At 33.9% G+C, this 9913-nt stretch overlaps 1 protein-coding gene across 4 annotated transcripts in view; it reads left to right on the top strand.

Annotated features, from left to right (window-relative positions):
* The first annotated feature begins 8884 nt into the window (after positions 1-8884).
* The window catches only part of LOC134708213 (diacylglycerol kinase beta-like), a 109737-nt gene continuing 108708 nt past the window's right edge, over positions 8885-9913 (top strand). For 3 of the 4 annotated variants that reach the window (XM_063568580.1, XM_063568577.1, XM_063568573.1), the window contains exon 1: positions 9055-9211. The gene's annotated coding sequence lies outside the window, so the exon portion shown is untranslated. Of the gene's footprint in view, positions 8999-9054; positions 9212-9913 lie in introns of those variants that run through there. The other variant, XM_063568574.1, reaches the window with a different exon arrangement.

Genomic DNA, 9913 nt, shown 5'->3' with positions numbered 1-9913 from the left:
AAACATTCGAAACTACTTTCATGGAGGTTATAGACAAACACATACCTATGAAAAAAAAGAAAGACATCAACAAACCAGCACCATTCATGAATCAAACTTTACGAAGGGAAATATATAAAAAAAGAATGGCATACAACAAATTTCAAAATTTTAAAAATAAAACAAATTGGGAATGCTACAGAAAACAAAGAAATCTAGTAAATAAAATTAAAAAGAAATCCATCAGAAACTATTTTATGGAAAGATGCATAGGAGGACCTAACAGCAAAGATTTTTGGCCAACAATCAAGCCTTTCCTAACAAACAAAGGTTCACATTTTTCAAAAGACCTAATACTTTGTGAAGAAAATAAGATAATTAACAATCAAAATGAAGTAGCTGAATTATTTAATAATTTTTTTATAAATGTTGCCAAAGATATCGGCTCAATAGATACTGTAATAGATGAACATCATCCAAGTATTAAAATTATTAAAGAAAATAAACCAGAAAAAGAAGAACTAAATTTTAGCCCAGTAGATCCAGAGTTTGTTAAAAAACAAATCAATAAAATTAACATAAAAAAGGCAACAGGAAAAGATGGAATATCTTCAAAAATACTAAAATTATCCGAATCGGAAATATCCACTCCAATTTCTAAAATAATAAATAAATCATTTGAATCAGCTGTTTTCCCAGATAAATTAAAAGAAGCACAAGTAATACCCCTGCATAAAAAATCAAACACTCTTGATAAAGGAAACTATAGACCTGTAAGTATATTGCCCATGATTTCAAAAATTTTTGAGAGGTCTATAGAAAATCAACTTGTTGAATATTTTAATTCATTTTTCCACATTTTTCTGTCAGCTTTTCGAAAAGGATATGGATGCCAAACCGCTTTATTAAAAATAATTGAAGATTGGAAAAAGGCTTTAGATCAGAATAGATATGTAGCAGCTATATTAATGGACTTGTCCAAGGCTTTTGACTGCCTACCCCATGACCTCCTCCTACTAAAATTAAAATCTTATGGCGTGTCCGCCTCATCTCTTAAACTTTTGGAAAGCTATTTAACTAATAGAAAACAGTGTGTTAAAGTAGGTACTAATTCAAGCTATTGGCAAACAATGTTTAAAGGGGTGCCACAAGGGTCAATATTAGGGCCAACATTATTTAATATTTTTTTAAATGACATTTTCTATTTTATTCATAAAAGTGAACTCTATAATTATGCAGATGACAACACCCTTTCATACGCAGATAACGATTTAGATAAATTAATTAAAACTTTAGAAGAAGAAAGTAAAATTTTGATAAACTGGTTCTCAATAAATAAAATGAAAGCAAATCCAGAAAAATTTCAGGCAATAGCTGTAGGTAAAAAAACTAAAGACAAAAACCTAAAATTTAAATTAGAAGGTAATGAAATAGAGTGTGAAGATAACGTTAAACTGCTAGGTGTAACAATAGATTTTAAACTAAATTTCAATGAACATGTCTCTATAATATGTAAAAAAGCATCCAAACAATTAAATGTACTAAAAAGAATAGGTAAACACCTGACTAAACTCGGAAAATTAACAATTTATTATTCTTTCATAATGTCCAACTTTAATTACTGCCCACTAGTTTGGCACTTTTGTGGGGAGGTAAATACAAAAAAGATAGAGAAAAATCAAGAGAGAGCACTAAGGTTTATCTACGAAGACCATTCAGCAAGTTATGAAGATCTACTCTGCAAATCAAAATTACCATCTTTAAAAGTAAGAAGAATGCGATCTTTGGCGATTGAAGTTTTCAAAATTATAAATAAAGACTGTCCTGTTTATCTTCATGATTTGATTCACTTAAAGGAAAAAACTTACTCTTTCAGATACCAGAATACAGCAGATCTACCACATGTAAGAACAACTGCATATGGCCTTCAATCGTTCAGGTATGCAGGTGCTAGGCTTTGGAATGAGCTGCCAGATGAGCTTCGTAAGCAATCATCTTTAAATCAATTCAAGAACTTGATAAATTCTTGGTCTGGCAGCTCATGCCAATGCTTTGCCTGCAAAACCAGTTAATCTCTGCTTATTATTTTTTGTTTTGTTGCTTTATTTTCAGCATGGCAAATTTATTCTAATATCTTTACTATAGTGCTTCTGCTGCTTTTGTGCTAATTTTAGAAACTTAATGTGCTTTTATGCTTTTTATGTGCAAACCATTTCATTTGTGCTTTTGTGTTTTTATCTCATAATTGCATGTACCAGTATGTGTTAAACTTGTAAGATGCTTAAAGAACTTTTGTGCTGCATGTTTATATACTGATTGAACTCTTGCTTTATATGTTTAATGTTGTGTGCATGACTCGATATGTATGTTTTGTTTTATTTGTTGTTATGTCGGTTTTAAAAGCTCTTCAGAGCTTATGTTTTTAATTGCTTGCTTATACCGACTCTAAATAAAGCTTTATGTCTTATTATGTCTTATGTGTCATGTGTACTATTGTGTGTCTGTTTGACTTTTTCATTTTTAGCCATGGCGTTGTCAGTTTATTTTCGATTTATGAGTTTGACTGTCCCTTGGATATCTTTCGTCTCTCTTTCACTAGTGTAAAACCATTCAAACGTGAAAACCAACGGTCTACTAACTTTATCATCACATGAAATGTTATAACCACTCAAATCACAGGCACTTGTCTCAATTTCCCCCCCCTATATACCTTAATATAATATTGTTATATTAAGGTTTATAGGATTTTTTTTTTGAGACAAGTGCCTGTGACTCAAATCTTTAAATTTGTATGTCGTGATGTTTTATTCCAAATGAAATGGCCTGGTTTGTAACAACATGCATTTTATTAATCCTCCAACCGGCTTCTCCCCCCCCCCCCCAAAAAAAAAAAAACAACCAACAAAACAAAACAGAACAAAACAACATATATACTTGTAATAGTTATCATAAAATGTCATGTAACCATATAGCTATAAAATTGAGAATGGAAATGGGGAATGTATCAAAGAGACAACAATCCGACCAAATAAAAAAAACAACAGCAGAAGGTCACCAACAGGTCTTCAATGTAGCGAGAAATTCCCGCACCCGGAGGCGTCCTTCAGCTGGCCCCTAAACAAATATATACTAGTTCAGTGATAATGAACGCCATACTAATTTTCAAATTGTACACAAGAAACTAAAATTAAAATAATACAAGACTAACAAAGGTCAGAGGCTCCTGACTTGGGATAGGCGCAAAAATGCGGCGGGGTTAAACATGTTTGTGAGATCTCAACCCTCCCCCTGTTAACTACTGTGTTTTCTATTATTTTGTTTATATTATTTTCAGGTACATGTTACTTGGTGGGTTTAGTTTATAGTTTAGTAAAGACATTAGAATAGACAATAGAATTATATTGAAGCCATAAATAGCCAATCAACAGTGGTAGCAGAGCTTATAAAGATGGCAACAGCACCTAGTTACAAGAACCCACCAGGTTTGACCAAAGATAAAAGTTATCAACAATGGAAAAATGAAGTTAAAATGTGGCAACTCGTGACAGATCTTGACAAGAAGAAGAGAGGTTTGGCTTTAGCTTTGTCGCTACAAGGAAAACCAAGGGAAGTAGCCCTAGAAGTAGATCCCACTGATTTAAATGTTGATGAAGGAGTAGATAAGCTGATAACTGAGTTGGACAAGCTTTTTGAGAAGGATAAAATAGATCAGGCTTATGCTGCATATACTGTATTTGATAAGTTCCACAGAATAGATGATTTAAGCATGTCTGATTATATCATTGAGTTTGAGCAGAGATACAATAAATGTAAGAAATATGAAATGGTACTCCCAGATGCAATTTTAGCTTTTAAACTTCTTGACAATGCTGGGTTAAGTCAAAGTAATCGTCAGCTGGCATTAACTGCATGTTCTGACCTTAAATTCGACACAATGAAATCTGCTTTGAATAGGATATTTGCCTCAAAATCTCAAAATTTTCCTGGAGAACAAAACTCTGTTGTAACTGTTAAAGAAGAATCAGCTTTTGTCAGTGATGGGTATTATCAGAGAGGTCGAAGTTCAAGAAGAAATTTTCCTCGTAATCGAGCTGATAGATCAACCAACTCTAGTAGACTTAAGACTAAAATGAATCCAGTCTTTAATGGAAATGTCTCAAGATGTAAAATATGTGATTCCAAATTTCATTGGGTCAAGGATTGTCCTCACAAGCAGCTCGATGTGAATTTAACAGAACATGAGAGTGATGAGTTAAATGAAATTGTAAATATAACATTATTAACCTCTGCACAAGAATTTAAGCCTCTAACAGTGTTTGTCGCAGAAGCCTACAATGCTGCAGTTATTGATACTGCATGTTCCAAGACAGTGTGTGGTTCTAAATGGTTATACGAATTTGTAGAATCACTTGATCCAGGACTTGATCAACTTACTTGTAATGAAAGTCATGTACCATTCAAATTTGGTGATGGACAAACAGTATATTCATATCAGAAAGTGAAAATTCCAGCACTAATTGGGTCAGTTAAGTTCTCAATTGAAACAGAAGTGGTGGATTGTGAAATACCTTTATTGTTAAGTAAAACCTCTCTGAAAAGAGCAAGCACTATCCTAGATCTCAGAAATGACAAGGTTACCATGTTTGGACAGTTAGTGGATGTAAACCTAACTTCAAGTGGTCATTACTGTATCAACATTAAAGACAAGCAATGCACGAACAGAAATAAGAATGAGAGTGAGGAGGTTTTGATCATTGACACAAAATTACCTTTTAAGAAGAAAAAGGAGATTCTTTTAAAGTTGCATAAGCAGTTTGGACATGCATCATCAGATAAACTTTTATCCCTGTTGCAAAGTGCTGGTTCTGTTGATTCTGAAACAAAGACCATTCTTAAAGATATCTGCACAAAGTGTTTAATTTGCCATAAGTTCAAGCATCCAAAAGCTAAACCAGTGGTTGCCTTTTCACATGCAAATGATTTCAATCAAATTGTGGCAATGGACCTTCATGAAATTGACCATAACTTTTATTATCTACATGTTATTGACTTATTCAGCAGATTGAGTGCAGCTGCAATCATCAGAAGAAAGGACTCTAAAGTCATTGTAGATAAGTTCATGCAGATATGGGTGGGTGTTTATGGAGCACCTGAAGTTGGTGTTTACACAGATAATGGAGGTGAATTTAATTCACAGATATTTAGAGACATGGCAGAAAACTTAAACATGTCAGTTAAAACAACAGCAGGATATAGTCCTTGGTCCAATGGTGTAGTGGAAAGACACAACGCAACGCTTACAGAAACAATCAATAAAATGAGAGAAAGCTCTAACCTTTCATGGGAGACTTCCGTCAGTTGGGCAGTTCATGCTAAGAACAGTTTGTTGAATGTCTATGGCTACAGTCCATATCAAATAGTTTTTGGAAGGAACCCAAACATGCCATCGTCTATAGTTAACAAGCCTCCTGCATTAGAAGGTACAACAATTAGTAATGTTATGGGAAAGCATTTAGTTGGCTTACATGAAGCTAGAAAAGCATTTATTGCCGCAGAATCCTCTGAGAAAGTAAGAAGGGCACTACGTAAGCAAATCCGGCCTTCAGGAGAAAAATTCAAAAATGGTGACAAAGTTTTCTTCCTCCGAGACAATCAGTGGAAAGGACCAGGCTGGGTAATTGGTCAAGATAACGTAGTTGTTTTTGTAAGATATGGAGGTACATATGTCCGTGTACATGAAAGTAGATTAAAAAGAGACATTGATGTTGAAGGAAAACAAAAGATTATTCATAAGCATACAGCAAAGTCAACTCCTGTGCGTAAGCCTCAAGCTGCAACATATAACAACACTGAACCAGATCATGACTTAGTATACTATGAGAGTGACGATGAAGAGCCTCATCAAAATGATACTGAGAATGATGAAAATCAAGAAAATTTTGAAGAATCTGCAGACGAACGTGCTGATCAAGATGATAGTCATGCTGGTAGCTTGAATGGTAGTTTGAATGGTGAAGATGGTCCTGAATCTGAAGGGAGAGACAGTTATGATTTGGAAAATCCGGCAGATAATGATATACATGAGGAAAGTATGGAACATAATCCTGAGTCCCAGGAAAATGATTGTATGAAATTAAAGAAGGATCAGATAGTGAATTTTAAAATCCCTGGTGAAAATGACACAAGAGAAGCAATAATTTTAGGCAGGGCAGGAAAGGCTACAACTGTTAAAAAGAGCTGGTACAATATAGAATACAATCAGCCAGAAAATATGAGAGGTGATCAGATATCAATTGATCTAAGAACAGTCAATGATTTGAAAGTTGTTAACCAGTCAGATGACTTGAATGAAGATGTACTTTTAAGCGATATTGATTTTACTGAGGCTAGAGAGGCAGAACTGGATAACTGGAGAAAGCACAATGTTTTTGAAGAAGTTGAAGACAATGGTCAAAACTGTATTTCAACAAGATGGGTTTACACTATGAAAGAATTAGAGAACGAATTTCATAGAAAAGCTAGATTGGTAGCAAAAGGTTTTGAAGAAGACAGTCTAGATGAGATACCAAAGAATTCACCAACATGTGAAAAGCAGTCTCTACGACTAATTTTATCAATTATTGCTAGTAAAAGATGGTCAATTAATTCTGTGGACATTAAAACTGCTTTTCTTCAAGGAGAGAAAATGCAAAGAGAAGTCTACTTGAGACCTCCTAAAGAAGTTAAAGCAACTGGTAAAGTCTGGCGCCTTAACAAATGTGTATATGGTCTTGTTGATGCATCCTTAAAGTGGTATGAAAAAGTTAAAGCAACATTGCTAGATTGTGGAGGAACAGTGTCCAAAATTGATTCAGCAGTTTTTTATTGGTATAATGAAAAAGGTTTGACTGGTGTCCTAGCAGTTCATGTAGATGACTTTCTTTGGGCAGGATCCAATACCTTTGAGAAAAGTGTTGTGTCCAGAATTAGGGATATGTTCAAGGTAGGGAAAGAATCCTGTGAGTCTTTCAAATATTTAGGTCTTGACCTCAGCCAAGAAAATGAAACTATTGTTCTCAGCCAGCAAGACTATGTCAGAATGTTGAAGACTGTTTCAATAGATAAAGACAGAGTTAAAACATCTCCTCTTTCATCATCAGAACAGACACTATTGAGGTCAAAAATAGGACAGTTATTATGGTTAGCAAGACAAACACGTCCAGACATTGCGTTTGATGTTGCTGCTATTTCATCAAAAATTAAGTCTAGCACTATTGAAGATCTAAAGAAAGTCAATAAAATAATTAGGAAGGTGCAAAACGATCCCGTTTCACTGCAATTCCAGAATCTTGGACATGATGTGAAATTTATGTTGTTCAGTGATGCATCATTTGGAAATCTTCCAGATGGTGGAAGTCAGGGTGGTTATGTTGTGTTTTTGATGGGCGATGATGGTAAAGTTAACCCAATCACTTGGCAGTCTAAGAAATTAAGAAGGGTTGTACGTAGTACTTTGGCAAGTGAAGCCTTGGCCTTAGCTGATGGTGTGGACTGTGTTATATCTTTAGCAGCTCTGTTTAAGGAAGTAATGCACAATGAGAACGATTTGATGCATACTCCAGTAGATTGTTTCGTTGACAACAAAGACCTTTATCATGCAATATACTCTGATAAACCTGTTGGAGAAAAGAGATTGAGGGTGGAGATCAATGCAATAAAGCAATTACTTCAAGGTGGAGAGCTTAAAGAAGTAAAATGGATTCAGACAAATGAACAAATCGCCAATGTTCTTACAAAGCATGGTGCTTCTGGACAAGACATCTTACGTTGTTTTGAAAAAGGACTTTTGAATTCAAGCCTTTTGTAATTAGTGCAACTGACAATAAAAAAAAAGGAGAAGAAAGATCAGATAAATACTTGATACTATGACATTTTAATTGCCTTCATTTTTATTTTTATTTGGACATTAACATTTCTAGTGAAAACAGAAAAGGATTAGATTGTTAACTACTGTGTTTTCTATTATTTTGTTTATATTATTTTCAGGTACATGTTACTTGGTGGGTTTAGTTTATAGTTTAGTAAAGACATTAGAATAGACAATAGAATTATATTGAAGCCATAAATAGCCAATCAACACCCCCTATACATTTTTGTACATTTAACATTAACAAAGAATGGAAAGAAGAAGTAAACATATCGTAGAAATAACCTACATATACATGCAATGATATAAGTTTATGTACATGTAATGCTATAAGATACAATATTTCAAAACTGATAGTATAATTATGTAATTGCACTTTTCCGCAGAATTTTTAGTACAGTTGACACCATGTTGCGATAAATCTACCCTTTTAATAAAGGCTTTGTATTATGGCCATTGTTATATTATTGTTCGTTTCTGTGTGTGTTACATTTTAACGTTGCGTCGTTTTTTTTCTCTTTTTTTTAGTGTAAATTCACATTGCGATAAGACGTGTCACGGTATTTGTCTATCCCAAATTCAAGTTTTGATGTTATATTTGTTATTCTCGCGGGATTTTGCTGATGCCGTTGGTCCGTTTCTGTGTGTGTTACATTTTAATGTTGTGTCGTTGTTACCCTCTTATATTTAATGCGTTTCCCTCGGTTTTGGTTTGTTATCCCGATTTTGTTTTATGTCCATGGATTTATGAGTTTGAACAGCGGTATACTACTGTTGCCTTTATTTGCCGTATTCAAGTTAACCGGTTTTTAAATGATCATGTACACATTTTGGAGAAACTCTGTCTAAACCAGTAGCCTTCTTGCATTAATTTAACTAATGCTTTAACTGTCATGGTTGGTCTCTATATCTGATTTTTGTAAAACGGTGTTAAAATACAATCTAAAACTATTGCTCCGCCGAAACATTACTCTGTGTCCACACTTGTTTTGTTTAATCCTAGCGAAGACGCGTAAATCTGCCGGAAGGAAAAGATGTTTAAGTTGTCTTAAAATATTCATGTATGATATTATCCCAATAATCTTCTGACATAGCTGCAGTGTGTCATAACAGGTAAGTGCTATATGATCACTCGTTATGAGCCTCAAGTAATCAATTCTCATTCACACAACAAGTGCGTGGGAGGTTGACTAGATGCGCGCGCGTAACATCTTCATGCGAAAAGTACCGGGTGATAGAATGCAACAAGTTCAGTGTCAACAAAATGGAATTTATATAATTCAAAATTTAATATTTAATGATGAGGTGTTAATTTATATGATTAAGGTAAGTGATTGAAATTTAGCTACGAATTCCGCAAGAAGACAGACTGATTATGTGTATTGCATCGTGGTTTTGTGTAATACTTTATGGCTGAGTGACCTTGTTAAACAAAGATTGTTTACATATGAAGCCACGTACCATGACGATTATAAATCATCTCCAACGAAATAAATGTCCGTAAATTTATAGCAATAACGAACATTACAAGGTGATGAAAAGTTAATAGTCGAATTATTATTATTTGATTGTAAAACGTTAATTAGTACAACAATATAAATTACAGTAAGATAACCAGTTGCTTACTGTTTTGCGGGGGTGTAGTTGAGGGATAAATAAGAAACATCTGGCGAATATTAAACTGACTAACAGAAACTTTACAAAAATTACTTCCAGCTTACACAAATATGTATGTTTCTTAAATTGGTTTTTGTGTGTGTGCAGTAAATAGATATTTGTTTATTATTTATTCTCAGCTGGGATAGTGTAGTATTCTCAGCTCCCGAGCCTGAGGTAAAAGAAATAACATTTTGATTATGAAAGAATTTTTCTATGTAAACATTCTCATTTATTATGTCATGGCACTTTGAAAATCCATGTTTTTTCTTTAGAAAGATGTCTATAGTAGAACTGAGAAGAGGGGGCTTGTTGAATATGTGTACTTGCATCCTTGTAGATGCACATGTGTATACATATGTCATGTATGTG

This window comes from Mytilus trossulus, chromosome 2 (assembly GCF_036588685.1).
Source record: "Mytilus trossulus isolate FHL-02 chromosome 2, PNRI_Mtr1.1.1.hap1, whole genome shotgun sequence".
Classification (NCBI taxonomy): domain Eukaryota; kingdom Metazoa; phylum Mollusca; class Bivalvia; order Mytilida; family Mytilidae; genus Mytilus; species Mytilus trossulus.
This window is presented reverse-complemented; position numbering and strand designations above follow the sequence as displayed.